Source organism: Diabrotica undecimpunctata, chromosome 6 (assembly GCF_040954645.1).
Source record: "Diabrotica undecimpunctata isolate CICGRU chromosome 6, icDiaUnde3, whole genome shotgun sequence".
In the NCBI taxonomy this organism is placed as follows: domain Eukaryota; kingdom Metazoa; phylum Arthropoda; class Insecta; order Coleoptera; family Chrysomelidae; genus Diabrotica; species Diabrotica undecimpunctata.
In genome coordinates, this window is record NC_092808.1 from 104,017,563 (window position 1) to 104,034,859 (window position 17,297).

The window sequence follows — 17,297 nt, forward strand, 5'->3', positions numbered from 1 at the left end:
TTTAAACAGTCGGAATTCTGTCGATGTAGTTTACTTAGGCTTCTCCAAAGCTTTTGACCATGTCCCAAAACGTCGATTACCAGCTAAATTGGATCACTATGGTAACCTCCACGGAAAGTTAAACATACTTCAGGGTTTGTGTTGGGACAGACTACTCCCTCGATAAGCTAGTCAAGAGTGAAGTCCCACAAGGATCAGTACTTGGACCGCTACTTTTTTGTGTCTACACTAGTGATCTTCCGCTCATTGTATCTAGTAAGGTTTCCATTTACGTTGATGACACGAAATTATATGTGAATCCAACTATTAACCAACATGTTCTTCAACAAGATCTTGACGCAATATTTAAATGGTCTTCAGAATGGTTACTTCTGCTTAACATTAAAAATGCGTTGTTTTACATATCGGCAAAAATAACCCATCACTACCATACTTTATTAATGGACATCCCTTAAACTCGGTAACCTCCCGCAATGATCTCGGAGTGATAATAAATAGTGATTTAAATTGGTCTGGTCACATAGTGTCGGTGTGTAAACGTACAAACAAGAAACTGTTTTTGATCCGTAAATGTTTTACAGGTATATCTCTAACCTCTGTTAGTAAACTTTACTCAATATACGTTAGACCTATTCTTGAGTTTGCCGGACCAGTGTGGAATCCAGATCTCAGTCGCAATAAAGCTTACTTGAAATGTTTAGCGTAAAACCACAAGACTGGCATACGGCCGTGTAAGACCTAACTATGGTTGAAGAGAGAACAAACTATTGCAAGGTCCAGGGTGAACTTCTTGCCAAATAGAATCTTTAATATCTGGAACAATTTGGATCAAGACACCATAGCGGCAAATAATTGTTTAACTTTACTTAACTATATAATTGGTGATAATTTTATAAGGATATTTTTTATTTTTTTTTGCTTTTTGGGAATAAGAGGAGCTCGTTTTTCTGCCCTTATTTATTGTATAATAATAATAATAATATAAGTCGCAAAGGGAGATGGTTGTATAATTTTTTTGCCAAATATATTATAGATTTCTTTACTAACTCAGTGGACGGGATCGGTAAATACACATCAAAGCTTGAATTTCTGGTGGCGTAGTAATGATTAGGTCTTACTGAAAAAACATGTCGGTGTTTACTAATTAAACAGTTTCTAGAATATATAAAGAGAAAAGAGTTAAAAGAATGTGATTTTTGAAGTAGCTTCTATAATGTGTCGTTCTACTAAGGCCAAAAAGATAGCGTATTGCTCTTTTTTGTAATTTAAAAATACCATCAGATTGGGCAGCTGTACTAGAACCCCAAATAGGAAGGCCATATCTAAGATGAGACTCGATCAAAGAAAAATATGTTATTTTGGAAGATGCTAAATTGATTTCCTTCGAAACAGATCTTCTTTGGATAGCGGGCTGAGGCTAGTTTCTTACTTAACAAATCGGTATGAAGGGACCACTTAAGTTTGCTGTCTATAAAAACACCAAGAAATTTTACAGAATTAAGGATACAAATTAAGAATTAAAGGTTGAGCTCCTTTATAGGATAATGCTACTGTCTTATCCACGTTAAAACAAAAGTAGATGTAATCGGTTCAAATCAGTTTTCATCCTTTTGCCAACCAAAATGCGAAGGATGAAGATTATTTTAAAGCAAACTTATATTTGATAATACACTCTCAAACAATGCTTATCCGCAGTATTTTCTGTTCGCGGCAAATATAATCGAACAAAAAGAGAATTCGTTTAGAATTCGATCTCTCTATTAAAAAAAAAGTGTCTGGCCCTGCAAAATGTATAGAAATTGAGGAATTTCTATTAACTATCAAACGATTCTCAAAAACGAATTGACCAATCTGATCTTACGAAATCTCATTTGATTTGTAATGAAAAGAGCTATAATATGAATCTTAAAAACCTTTACAAAATTTTTTTGTAAATTAAATCGTTAATTTTGCATAAACTACTGGGTCGAACTTAATTTAGCGTAGCTAAAATTAAAGCTTTTTATGTGCTTTAATTCAATATTATGCTCAGTTGCAAACACTGCAAACGGAGGTTACTCAAGGTATTGCACTTTATAACGCTGTGATGTTTTCAAAAATTCAGTAATTATTGCACATTTTTTTTCCACTACACTATTGTTAAATGTGCATGAAACTATTGTTAGAACTATGTATATGTATAGTCTCAACATGAGCCAAGATGACAGGACTGAGTAAATACATTTTTATACTTAGGCTTCTTAGAGAGAGGAAAAATTAAAATATAACTCGTAAATAATCAATGGGAAGAAACTCACTTAATATTGATGAACTTATGCAAAATATAGTAAGGCGAAAAATTCATAGCTTTTTTGTTAACAAAGTAAATCCAACATTTGACATAATTCCAAAGGTAGTAGAGGAAGGCGAAAATTTTTCTCACATAAGACGAAGAACTTTTGTTAAGCGCTACAACAGGTGTTAAAAATAGAAAAGAAAGGCGAACGGCACTGTAATATATAATTAATATAATATGGATTGTTAAAAAAATCTTTCTTAAAATAATTAACGGTATTTAAGTACATAAAAGGAGTATTTTATGGGTAATAAATTTAATATTTTAGTAGTATATTACATAAGCTATGTGCTAAATAGCACATTATGCAAGAGAAGGAAAATTCTTAATTTTAAATGCATAAAATATAGCTCGGACAAGTATGTAATTGACGCACTATATTATATTTTTTTCCAAAACGTTATTACCTGAAAGTATACGAGGTCGTAACATTACACCACTACACTAACAGTGGTGTTATTCTATAAACAACTTTAAATTATATGTATATATATATATATATATATATATATATATATATATATATATATATATATATATATATATATATATATTGTTATGATATGTAAAATCAAGAAAATATTGGTTTGTTTAAAAATATTTCAAAGTTCAAAAACATTAAAATAATTCAGATAAGTAGGATAATATCCAACAAACATTTCGGAGAAGGAAAGTTATTAAATCTTTGAATTACCTGTACCAAACAAAATGTAAGCTTTGCATCAATCATTTCTTTTGTTATACTTCAGTTGACCCGCATAAGTTTAAGTGAAACAAAAGACAAATTGAAACGGGTTTTTACAAATACATTAGTGTAGTGATTAAAGACAATAGCGGATTATAGAAAGAGGTTTTTGTTAGTTTTTAAGATTTATAGAAAAATAGTATTTGTAAATAAGTTTTAGGAAATTTATAATTATAGGTAAAAATTTGTTTGTTATCGAAATGAAGAAATGGGGGAATTGTGACGAGTTGTGATTGGCGGAGATTGAAAAAGGTGGGATAAGTGTGTGGGAGAAAGTTTAGCGAGATTGAGGAGAGAAAAAAGATATGGTGAGTTGGTTTCCAAGTCTTCAAGAAAGAACAGTGTTTGTTCTCTGTCGGTTCCCGAAATGTAGCAAGCAGTAGTGTTGAATGTTAGTGAGTTTTTGTGGAGTTAGTGTATCTGACAGAAGCTGAAACAACAAAATATTGTAAGTCATATTTCTCTACTTATATTCCAAGAGTCACTGTTCAGGCCAACAAGAGATTCAGTTTATCGTAAAGAGAAGATATTCCAAGAGTCAAGTTTTCACTCGGGCCAACGAGAGATTCAGTTTATCGAGAGGAGAAAGGCTATCATAATTTGAATGATTTGTGCTTTTGAAGGAGATCATTAAGGACGATATACTTGCAACAATCTGATGTAAGATTGCTGATTACATAGGGAGCGGTTGAGAGGAGATAATACAGTCTCTACAAGGAACAAGGATTTGGACCACTCATCATCAGAGAGAGATATTTTTTGTTGTTCTGAAGTTTTTTTTTTTTTTTTTTCTTTTATTGATAACACAATTTTTACACGTAATTTAGAAAGGATATAAATATTTTGATTAGGAGAGTTAGAATAGTTTGGATTTTGAGTTTTCAATTAATATTGTTTGTACCATTAATTTTGATTGTTCACGTACGGAGAACAAAATTTTGAGAATCCTTATATGAGATTTGTTTATTGAAAACTTTTGAGTGTGAATTATTTCATTATATTTTTTCAATATATAGTGTTAGATCATATGTGTTTTTTATTATTCCGGTATTCTCTGGACCTTACCTTTCACATGTAATAGCATAGATATTGAAGCACGAATTTTAACCCTGAGATAAAAGAATTAAAAATTGTGATAGAGTCATAATCACATCATTGAAATAATTTTAATTAATTAAAAAAATTAATTAGCTAATTATTGCTTGGCGCACCAAGACTTTAAATATCACAATAATATATATATATATATATATATATATATATATATATATATATATATATATATATATAAGAAAATTAGAATTATAACATAACTTAGACAGAAATTACACCCGCCATTTTAAAAATATTAGTCCATTGAAATGTTACATTTGTTATGTCTTTGCGTGCATCTCTTAGAGGACGCAATTTGATTATTTTGATGTGTTGGAAGGGTAAGTGTAAGCTTAAGTTCAAGTTTGTGGGGTCGCCACCCTTGTCACCCGTCCGCCATATTGTAAAAGGGGGGGAAAGGGTTTTCGCGCTGTATCTCGTAAACTAGCAATTCTACAAAAAAAAATATAAGACATTATTGATAGGTAATATAACCGCGGATTTGGTCATCATCGTGAAGGACCGTAAGCTGCAGTACTTGGGACATATAATGAGAAATCAAGGCAGATACGAGCTACTCCAATGCATTTTGCAAGGTAAAATTTAAGGAAAAAGGGCTCCAGGACGAAGAAGAATATCCTGGCTTGCTAATCTGAGAGCATGGTATAGAAACACCTCAACACAGCTATTCCGTATAGCAACCAACAAAGTCATCATAGCCAGAATGATCGCTAACGTTCGGAACGAACAGGCACCCCAAGAAGAAGATTGATAGTAATATATTTTTTATTGAAAATATCCAACAGGTAGTTTGGGAAAATAATCCCACAATAACTTCCGGAACAAAACATACCACCGTGTGCCAACGTTCGGAACGAACAGGCACCCTAAGAAGAAGATTGATAGTAATATATTTTTTATTGAAAATATCCAAGAGGTAGTTTGGGAAAATAATCCCACAATAACTTCCGGAACAAAAAGGAACAATTATCAACAGGAAATAAGAGAACTCATAAGAGAAAAAAGAAAGTTAAGAAAAAAATGGCAGCAATACAGAGCTGTACGAGACAAAATTAGTCTAAATAATGCTGCACAAAAACTAAAAAGGGAGATACAGAATATAAAAATGTCAACAGTTGATTCCTTTTTAGGTAATTTAAAAGCTGACCAGAACACAGATTATTCGTTATGGAAGGCAACAAAAAAAATGGAGAGACCAATTATTGATTCTCCTCCTATCAAATTGGAAAACGACAATTGGGCTAAAACTAACGAACAGAAAGCAGAACGATTTGCAAATCATTTGGAAAGCAAGTTACAACCCAACGACAATGATGGTGAAGAACTGAGATGGAAGGAACCATTTCATACAAAAAAAAAGAATAACGTTTACATCATTTAGAGAAGCATCAACAGAGATAAAAGAGAATATAAATCCTAAGAAAGCTCCAAAGTTAAGCTGACACACCTAATAAATCCTGCTTTTAGATTGAGATATTTTCCCAGAGTCTAGATGGTTAATGGAAGTCATTATAATCATAAAACCAGATAAACATTCTAATGAAATGACATCCTATCGACCAACATCACTCCATCCGGTGATGTCAAACTATTTGAAAAACATCTATTGAAAAGATTAAAACCAACAATAGAAAGAAAAAATCTTATACCAAATCATCAATTTGGTTTCGGAAATAAAAATTCCGCTATAGATCAAGTCCACAGAATAACGAATATAATAAAAAAACATTAGAAGAAAAGATAATCTGCTCTACAATCTTCTTGGACTTTTGACAATATCTGGCATGAAGGTTTAAACTATAAACTAAGATCGTTTATGCCTAGACAGTCTTCAGAAATCTTTAGAATCATACATTGCGAATAGATGTTTCAGAATAAAACAAGAAGTGTACATCAATTTAAGGGAGATCAAAACTTACGTGCCACAAGGGAGTATATTAGGTACGGTCCGTACCTATTATATACGTGTGACATTCCAGAGCTAGAACAAAATACTATTGCCACCTTTGCGGATGATACAGCTATACTAGCGATAGGAGACACTAGTGAAGAAGCGACTGATAAGTTAATACAATATCGAAGCGACTATCAGTAAATACAATACATACCTGAACCATAAAATGGCGAATAAAATAAATCTGCACACATTAACTTTACAAATCAAAAAATTGAAAATTTCCCAATTAAAATAAATGATTCTTAACTTTTAACTATGGGCTACGTTGTATTCAGTATACCATTCGCACCAAATTGGCTGTCATGTCTGATAAGCACAGCTTACGCACGCGCCCCTTTACCTTACCTATCTCTGAATGTGTCAAAGCTATAAGCTATAAGTAAATTGATTACTCCAGAGATTGGACTAATGGATGGAAAATTCGGAAGAAGTTTACCAGTGGAGTATGTAGTACACCAAGCACCTAGTTATGTAAGTAAATTTTGAATTGTAAAAAATTCTGATTGTAAAAAATTCAACATTATCCATTTATAATAAATTATCTATTTACAAGCAAGTACTGAAGCCAGTATGGGTATATGGGTGAAAACTCGGGGGTTGTACCAAAGCTAGTAATCTACATATTATCTTGAGATTTCAAAATAAAGTACTGAGGAATATTGTTGATGCTCCTTGGTATATCCGTAACAGCAACCTCCACCAGGACCTGGATATGAAAATTTTGACCGAAGCAATCAAGAGAATAGCAGCAAGTCATGAGCAAAGGCTGAATAGTCATGTGAATGTCGAGGCAATCCAGCTTCTTGACAACACCGAACTAAAGAGAAGACTCATAAGGACAAAATCATTTGAGTTAGTATGTGTAACAGTTTAGTGTAAAAATCAGAGTATAGTGCTGTTATGTTATTGCATGTTAGTTGTAGTGCATTAGTTAATAGATAAAATAAGAGTAAGCCATAGGGTAAGCCCTCAGATTTAAGTATTTGTTGTTTATTAAATTAGGTCAGAATATAACTGATAATTTGTCATTTGGACCAGATAGTAGTATACAAACACTGTACAGGTGTTATAAATAAAAATATTGGTAGCAAATTAAATTTTTTACAAATTTGTTTTATATTACTTTTCCTTTATATTTCCTTCTTTCTTCCATCTGTAATAATATTTCTTCTGTCATCCACTGTTTTTAGCCTCTGACCTATGTTGTATCAAACTTTCTTGAGCTGGTTTCAGTACCGTGTTTTTTATATTATACCACTTTTTATTTACGTCCATAATTTGCTTGTTGTCAGTTAGTGTTTTTTACATATTAACATTCACATTTTTTTTTAATTCGTTTTTTATTTCTTCGTTTTTTACATTGTTACATTAATTTTTGGTTGTTGTTTTCTGAGTTCAATTCTTTTTAATTTTGTTTTCACGTCAGCAACTAACGGATTGTGGCTTGAGTTAACATCTGCTCCAGGATAAGTTTTAACTGAGGTTATAGAGTCTTTAAATCTGCTATTTACGAATATAAAGTCTATCTGGTTTCTGACAATGTGGTTTTTTGTATGAGAAGGAGACGTCCATGTATATAGTCTTCTCCTAGGAAGCTAAAACCAAGCCATACCATATTCTTTTCTTGACAGATTTCTAAGAGCCTTTCTCGTCTCTCGTTTCTAGTTCCTAATCCGAACTGTCCAACTATATTTTCAACTGTACCTACTCAAATTTTTACATTAAAGTCTCCTAAAATGTAAGTAATATCTCTAGGGTCAGCCGTGCCTTAATATTGAATCGCCATCAGACGAGTGTTCTAACGATATCAGCGAGGAGACATCTGATGATTTTTGAACAATTTTTTTTTCTAAGTCTTTTAACTCTTTTTCTGGTAATTTTAGAGTAAAGAGATATTAAATCAATATTATAAACAGTTTTTAGCTTAAAATTTTCACTATATGTGTGTTTAATTTCAATAATTTCTCTCGGCTCTCCAGTACTCCGAAGTTGACCTTGTTGAAGTTCTTGAACTGGATTCATAAAAATACTATAAAAACATTAGGCTTAGTTTTTTATTATACAATTTTTTATTCATATAACTTATTATTGTGTTAATTTTCCTATGGTAATATTAGTTTATTATCGACCTTTTTTCCTACCTCCTTTAAAATAGAGTCTGGAGCCGCGTTTTAAATTTAAACTATATATTTAAAAAAGAGTATTCCCGCTATTGTTTTTTATTTTCTTTGGTGGTTTAGGCTCCGGTTCAGGTTTTAATTCAGTATCGAAGGTGAATGTTTGCCAAAGAACAGAAATTAGAATTGGCGTAATTGTGAGTAATTCATCTTCAAATTCTTCAAATTTTTCAATTAATTGCAGGTTTCACCAGAACAATTGAGGCACACTACAGAGCATTTGAGACCTACTAGTCGGCAACAACACATACAGAAGTATAAAGAAATACAACGAATAATTAAGGAAAAAATCAAAACAGCTAAGGAAATCTATTTGATGAAACAATGTAAAGAGATAGAAGAACTAGAAACAAAATATGATATGAGAAATATGCACAAAAAATAAGAGAAGTGACTGGAATGGGTTGAAATAGACAGCAAGGACACATAAAAGATAAAAAAGGAATACTACTAATAGATTTACCAGAAAAATTAAGACGATGGGAGGAGTACGTTAGAGAACTTTTCCAAATTGAAAGAGGTGAAATGCAGAAAATTCAAGAAAATCAGGCAGCTGGATTAGATGAAATACCAGTAGAACTGTTAAAACTAGTGGAAGAGGATAACTTGAAAGTATTAGCAGATTTATTCAACACGGTATATGATACGAAAGAAGAGTGCTCTGATTATCGAACACTGAGCCTCATGAGTCATACTTTAAAAGTACTGCTGAAAGTAATACGTAAAATAATATAAGAAAGGCTAGAGGAGGATATTAGCGAGACGCAGTTCGAGCTCTGAAATGGAATGGGTACTCTAGAAGGACTATTTGCCATCAACATATTGATTCAGCGATGTCGGGATGTAAACGTTGATCTACACTTGTACTTTGTTGACTACGAAAAGGGTTTCGATACAGTGAGACAAGAAAAACTAATATCAATACTTATGAACAAGCGCATTGACAGTAAAATTATAAATATAGTGCAAACATTATATTGGAACCAAAGTGCCATAGTTCAAATTAATGGACAACACTCAGAAGAAATGAAGATCTGTAGAGGAGTTAGACAGGGATGTGTTTTATCGCCACTTTTGTTTAACTTATATTCTAAAGAAATTTTCCAAAACACGCTCAATAATATCAAAGCGGGAGTTACCGTTAACGGAAAATTAATTAACAACTTACGATATGCAGACGACACTATGATCATAGCAATGAGTATAGAAGATCGACAACATCTTATCGAAAGCTTAAGTATGAATAGTGCTGAGGTGGCAATTACTATAAACGCTAAAAAACGAAGTACATACTAATTACAAAAAGACCACAAAATTAACATCACCTATCAACGGTAAAGTGATAGAACAAGTAGAAAAATATCAGTACTTGGGAACTTTGATTAATGAAACCAATGATCATACTGCAGAAATAAACAGGCGAATAGAGATTGCCAGATCAGCATTTATACGAATGAAGCCACTCCTAACGCGCATAAATCTAAATTTGGAGATCAGACTACGTACCATTCGCTGTTATATATTTTCAATATTATTATATGGAGCTGAGACTTGGACATTAAAAAAATGCAATTTAAAAAGAATCAAGGCTTTCGAACTCTCGTTAGACTGATAGAACTGATAGAATTACTAATAAAGAAGTCCTGGAGAGAGTTGGTAAAGAAACAGAACTAATCACCACTGTACAAACCAGAAAACTGGAATACGTAGGCCACGTGATGAGGGGACCAAAATATAAAATTTTAAGACATAGCCATTATGATTGCCAACCTCCGTAGGGAGACGGCACTCTAAGAAGAAAAAGACTTTAATCTTAGCTATCACGTAGATGTCTCCTCGCTGATATCGGTCGAACCCTTGTCCAAAGAGCAAAATAACTTTTTTTGCGGCCGCGTTTTGCATAACATCCGTTTTTATAATTGCAAAAAATTGGATTGGGGTTGAGAAGTAAAATCTGGATTGGTTTTAATGTGTTGTCGAATAACTTTCAACTTCAGTTGTTTGGGTCAATGTAGTTGATTATTAAGCCACGCTTGAACTTGATAATATACCCATTTGGTAAGCAGAAGAGGTTTGAGCAAGATAACCTAATTGCACTGCTTTTTATTACAAATGTCTTTCTAAAACATATGTATCGAACTTATTTGAACAGGTAACTTTTTTGGAGCTCTGTAGATCGAAAGAATAAAGCAAATTCCGTTTACGATTATATTCTTTGGAATTAAGTAAAATCTGGTTTCTTTTTGAATGCTGTTATTGCATGTAAAACAGTACATGATTTTGACACTTTGCAAAAGTAGATAAGCTTTTGGATATATTTATTTCTGAACGAAAGTAAGAACTTTCCCAGGTTTCAATAAATAACAACAGAATTACCTCATCGTGAAGCAACTCATAGAATTATTATCGTGCCAATATAAAATCGGCAGTATAGATTTATGCATCATATAAATGCAGAGACTCGGTAAATATTCCAAGCAAAACAGCTTGATTACCTAAGATTATATGAAACAATTATAGATATTATTATAGATTCTTTTATCACATACGTATTTTTACTATTGTTGGCACTCATAAAAAGCTTCAATATATATACACCGGTATTTAGGCGATACGCCCTTCTGGTAGGGATCTATGGAGGAGTATCACCGAGCCGCGAGCCCTTATCTCTTGCCGTACTGCTCTAACATAGGCCGATCAGACACCAGCATATTCTAGACTAAGACGCAGATTCATTTAGAATTTTAAACTGCTGCGTTAGCCTTTTTGTTTTTCTGTACACCGAGCTGGGGATCGAACTCACATCCACTGAACCACTCGCAGTGAAGCGAATGAGAACCGACCGCCCAGCCCGCTTGGCTATCTGACCGACAAAGCTTCAATATTTGTCAAAAATATGGTTTTGTACAGGTACAATTACTCCATTGCTAGATCAACGAAGATATTATACCAATACCCCAATACATTATTTCGCAAGAATAACTGAATTTAAGTATCGTCAACTCACTGCGGTCTTTTACTGAAAAAGTGCATCAAGTTTTTTCAGTTGGCATGAAAAGAAAAATCTAATGCTCTATATGATTTTGTCGTATATAATATTTTAAAAATTTATATATGTATTATATGACATCGGTTTAGTAAATCATATTTAAGTACACTTTAGGACGATAATTAAAATTCATTGATATTTAAATAGTGTCATAAATAATCATTGTTTATGCCTCTGCACATGCTATACATATAATTTTACCATAAACTTTCCGTTTGCTGAACATTAATATTAGTTACTATTTATATGCAAATATACAATACAAATACAGGTCGATAACGCTGTAATTATTTTGTAATAAGTATGCAAAATAGTGTAATGAAAAAAAAGCATTTCAAAAGATGCAGCCTTCAATAGCCTATTCCAGGTTTATGCGCCTCAGATATCCGGCTATACATTCTTTCAGAAAAAAAAAAACCACTTTTTTATTGTTGTGGTAATAAGGAACTGCTTATTTTAAGTTACTAAACAAAAACCAATAAAAGAATAAATATTAATAAAATGAAGATGAAAATTTATAATTTTAAGTACATGTATATATATATATATATATATATATATATATATATATATATATATATATATATATATATTTATATATACAGTATGATGCAAATATATGGAATAAATTCATTATTTCAGAAACAGACGACTCTGAACAAAAATTTTAAAACACGTCAATTTTAATTATTGAATGTCCATCAACTGATATATATATATATATATATATATATATATATATATATATATATATATATATATATATATATATATATATATATATATATATATATATATATATATATATATATATATATATATATATGTGTTGGACATTACGTCATCAGTGTCGGCGTAATGACGTAATCGACGATTTTTTTAAATACAAACCGAAGTCACGCGACAGCTCATTCGAAAGGTCTCCTTATTGCCTTTCCAACGATATAATCATTTGAATATTTATTTCTACAGTGTTAACCGAAACTGCTGGTTTATTAATACAATTAACTTACAATACATGTTTACTTAAATACAATTAAATTACGACAAATGTTCAAATTGACGACCTTCAGAAATAATACAATGTGTAAGATGGACAATAAATTCTTTCCTAACGTGTCCGATGACTTAAGGTGTTATTTGTGCAATTGTCGTTCTGATACGCTTTTACAACTCTTCTACCTTATTCTGTCGATTTTGATACACTCTGCTCTTTAAATATCCCCACAAAAAGTCTAACGGAGTTAAATCTGGAGACCTTGATGGTCATTCGATGGGCCCCTTTATACCTATCCACCTACCTGAGAAAACGTTATTAAGGTAATTTCGTACCTCAACGCCGTAGTGTGGGGGAGCCCCATCATGTTGGTACCACAAATCATTTCTATTTGGAAATAGTTGATTCAGCTGTAGCAACAAATAATCCTAAAGAAATTCTAGATAACGAGAAGCAGTTAAGTTTTCCTCAAAAAAATATAGCCCTACAATTTGACTGTTTATAATGCCGGCTCAAACATTTACCTTCTCGGGATATTGTGTCCTATACTCTTCCATGCAATGTTGATTTTCACTTGCCCAGTATCGATATTTCTGGCGATTAACTTGACCGTTCAGCTTGAAAGACGCTTCATCATAAAAAAGTATCTTTTTTGTATGAAATCCTGATCCCTGCTACTTTTTTCCATAACGGTTTCGCAGAATTCGATTCTTCTATCAAAGTAATCTTCTAATAGCTTCTGGACCAGATGTACTTTGTATGGATGGCACTTCTCCTATTTTAGCACTCTTACAACAATTGATTGTTAGACATTATTATCTAGTGCAACCTGCCTAGAACTGATATGGGGATTTTCTTGACACGCCAGTACAACGTCCAGTTTCTTGGCTTCGGATATTGATTTTCTACCACTTCTGGGAAGATCTTTAACACGGCCAGTTTCTCTATTTTTTTTTACTTACTGTTGATTAAGTAAATATTTCGCAATTCGGGTATTTAGCATTAAATAAATTACGAACTTCTGCTTGAGTCTTCACTCTATCTCTATAACCAATCATGATTAAAATCTGGATTCGTTCTGTTAGTTTCAGTTTTGTAAACACTGTTATTAATGCTTAAGAGTAAAAATTTAACGTCTATTATTTGACAGACTCACAGATCATTGACAAATAAAGGCATGACAAGACAGAGTCAATGACAATATAAATTTAATTATTTTTGAAAAATAACTTGGAATACTTACTACAATAACTAATTTCATATTATAACGTAGCATTGTTTGTTATCAATGTATTTTTTTTTGGGAACCAGCTAAAACACTATTTTGTTTCATTTTCAGTGGAATTTCTTAGTATATTATAGTTCAGTGAATGAATATTTATTGTAATTCCACGTTAAATAAAAAAGTTCATAATTTTGGTCAACCCATTATCAAAGACGATAAGGAGACCTTTCAAATGAGCTGTCGCGTGACCCCAGTTTGTATTTAAAAAAATCGTCGATTACGTCATTACGCCGACACTGATGACGTAATGTCCAACACATATATATTAGTTGATGGTCATTCAAAAATTAAAATTGACGTGTTTTAAAATTTTTTTAAGTCGTCTATTTCTGAAATAATGAATTTATTCCATACAGTTGCATCATACTGTATATAAATATATATATGCACAGTGTGGAAACCACTTATGGAATAAAATTGTTTGTGTCCTTATTTTAAAAAATAATAAAAACATTGAGATACCTATTTTTTAAATTTAAATGTGCGCTTTTTAAACATAAATTTGAATGTACGGGGTGATCCACGCAAGTCTGGTATATTCCATAATCTGTATTTTAAATGAAACACCCTGTATATTTTTAAAAGCTCCTTAACAACCTGATCTCAACGAACTATATCACGTAGAATTTATTATGAGTAATACAAGGTGAAATTTTGAAATTAACTATAATTTTCTTCAAGACAATTAATTCATAGAATACCCGAGGTAATTAATTCGATTACATTAAAATAAATGCTTAAAATGTTCTTCACCTTGTTGTTCGCAATAACACAGTCTCCTATAAAACTCGTCCCGAACTTTGTTTAAAGTTTGAGGTGAAATATTCCGTATTTCTGTAGTTATCCTTTCTTTGAGGTCTTCAATGCTAGTTGGTTGTGTTGCATATACTTTGTTCTTGAGATAACCCCACAGAAAAACAATACAAAGGCATAAGACTTGGAAACATAGCTGGCCACTCAAAAGTACCCCTTCGTCCAATCCATTTATTGAAGAAGACTTCATTCAAGTAATTTCTCACCATTAAAGCATAATGGGATGTTGGGTGTTTTATGCAGTAGGGTCAGATTTTCTATTGAATTGGGATATAAGTTGCCAACTGAGAAAGAATATCGTCTCTTATCATGCTTAAATATTTTTCCGCTGTCAAATTACCATCTACAAATAAAAGACCAATAATACGATCTCCTATAATACCTGCCCAAACATTTAACTTTTGAGGATACTGAGTGGGTGTCCCACGCATCCAACGAGGATTCTCCGCTGACCAATATCTACAGTTTTGTCGGTTTACCTGTCCGTTCAATTAAATTTTGATTCACCAGAAAAAAAATATTGTGCCGACAGCTATTTCATTTGTGTTAATTTTATCCACCATTATTTGGCTCTACAACAAAATTACTTCTACCTGCAAAAGTTAGCTCCTGCACAAAAGTTAATTTATATGGATGAAGTTTTTTTTTTCATGGAGACACCTTAGTACAGTTGTGTGACTCACATTATGTTGACGTGCAATTTACCGTGAATTTGACGTTGGATTCTCTGCGACACTTCACAAAATATCCACTTTCACCTCATCTTCAACGAAGTTCGGTTTTCTTTTTAATGGTTTGACATATCCAAGTTCTCTGAATTGTGTGCATAAATTTTAGACAGAGTACCTTGTGCAATATTAGGCAACTGAGGATACCTCTGATTAAATAAGTTTTGTACTTCGACTTGACTTCTACAATTCTCCCCGTAACCGATCATGATTAAAATCTCAATTCGGTGGGTCTCAGTTAAATATTTCATTTTTATTTCTGCAAGAAATTAGCTTTTAATTCTTCTTAAAGTGCCCTCTCCTCGATGGAGGTTGGCTACTACAATTTTAAACTTTTCTCTATCTTCAGCTGTTCTTATTAGCTGTTCAAAATTTAGCCCTGTCCATTGTCGGATGTTTCTGAGCCACGATAGTCTTTTCCTTCCTAGGCCTCTCTTTCCCTCGATTTTTCCTTTCACTATAAGTTGGGCATATTGGTACTTATTATTTCTCAGTATGTGGCCTAGGTATGATGTTTTTCTAACTTTTACTGTGTTAAAAAGTTCTCTTTCCTTGCCTATTCTATGCAGCACTTCTTCGTTTGAGGTATGCGATGTCCATGAAATTTTGAGTATTCTCCGGTAGATCCACATTTCAAAGGCCTCCAATTTATTTACGGTTGATGTTTTAAGGGTCCACGTTTCAACTGCATATAGAAGAGTCGACCAGACGTAGCATTTTGATAAACTTAGTCGAATTTCGAGTTTTATTCGAGAATCACAAAGCAGTTTTTTTATTTTTTCGAAAGATTTTCTGGTCTGTTCTATTCTCGATCTTATTTCTAGATAAGGATTTAGGCTGCTATCGATCCAACATCCCAGGTACTTAAATCTATTGACCTGTTCTAAAATGTGCCCATTTATTGTGCAAGGTTGAGGTACGTTTTGGTTTTTTCGGATTGACATCACTTTGGTTTTTTTAATGTTTATTTTCATACCAAATTGCTCACAGGTCGAGTTCGTCTTGTCGATGAGTCATTGTAGACCTAAGTCGGAATCCGCAATTAACACTGTATCATCGGCGTATCTGATACTGTTGATATTTGCGCCATTCACATTGACTCCATCCTTGGAATCCTCCAATGCTTCTTTAAATAGAAACTCGGAGTAAAGATTAAACAGCAGAGGCGACAGAACACATCCCTGTCTAACTCCCCTTCTAATTTCTACTTCTGCGGATGTGGAACCTTTGATCCTAACTCTGGCGTTTTGGTTCCAGTACAAGTTTTTTAAGAATTTGATGTCTTTTCCATCTAAACCGACTTCTTGCAAACGTTCTAATAGTAGGTCGTGTCTTACTCTATCAAATGCTTTTTCGAAGTCTATAAAGCATATAAATATATCTTTCTGTTGGTCGTAGTATTTTTGGGCGAGAACTAGTAAACTGAACAGGGCTTCTCTCGTTCCCATGCCGGCTCTGAATCCAAACTGATCGTCTCCGATGATTGTTTCGCACTTTCTATAGATACGATTATGTACGATTTTTAGTAGGACTTTTACTGCATGACTCATAAGGCTTATCAGACGGAACTCATTGCTGTGTTGTGGTTTAGGCTTTTTTGGTAGTGGGATGAATATTGACTCCAGCCAATCTTGGGGTATTTTGCCTGTATCATAAATGCGATTGAATAAAAGGACAAATATTTCGATATTTTCTTCGCTGATTAATTTTAACGTTTCTGGGTATATTCCGTCTGGACCTGGGCTTTTATTTGTTTTAAGATGATTAATTGCATTTATGATTTCAGATTTCAGAATTGTTGGCCCTTCGTTGTTATTTTCCAATCTTGGTTCTTCTCGTATGTCGTGAAAAAGAATTTTAATATAGTTTTCCCATTCTTTCAGTTTATCTTCCGTTGATTCTAGCAGTTTGCCATCCGTGTTCAGCATGGTGTGAAAAGTCGTTCTCTTGGTAGTCGATGTAAACTCTTTTACCTTTTTATGTAAATTAAAAAGCTATTAATGTAAAGCTTTTAATTAGGAATTTATTATTTTAATGTAAAATGTCAACACAACAACAACTGATTGATAACAATCCGCATTATTTACCGATTTAGTTT

General features: G+C 32.7%; 1 protein-coding gene across 2 annotated transcripts in view; it reads left to right on the top strand.

Moving 5' to 3' along the window:
• The window catches only part of LOC140443681 (dopaminechrome tautomerase-like), a 100,359-nt gene that overhangs the window by 42,594 nt on the left and 40,468 nt on the right, over positions 1-17,297 (top strand). The gene's annotated exons all lie outside the window — the stretch shown is intronic.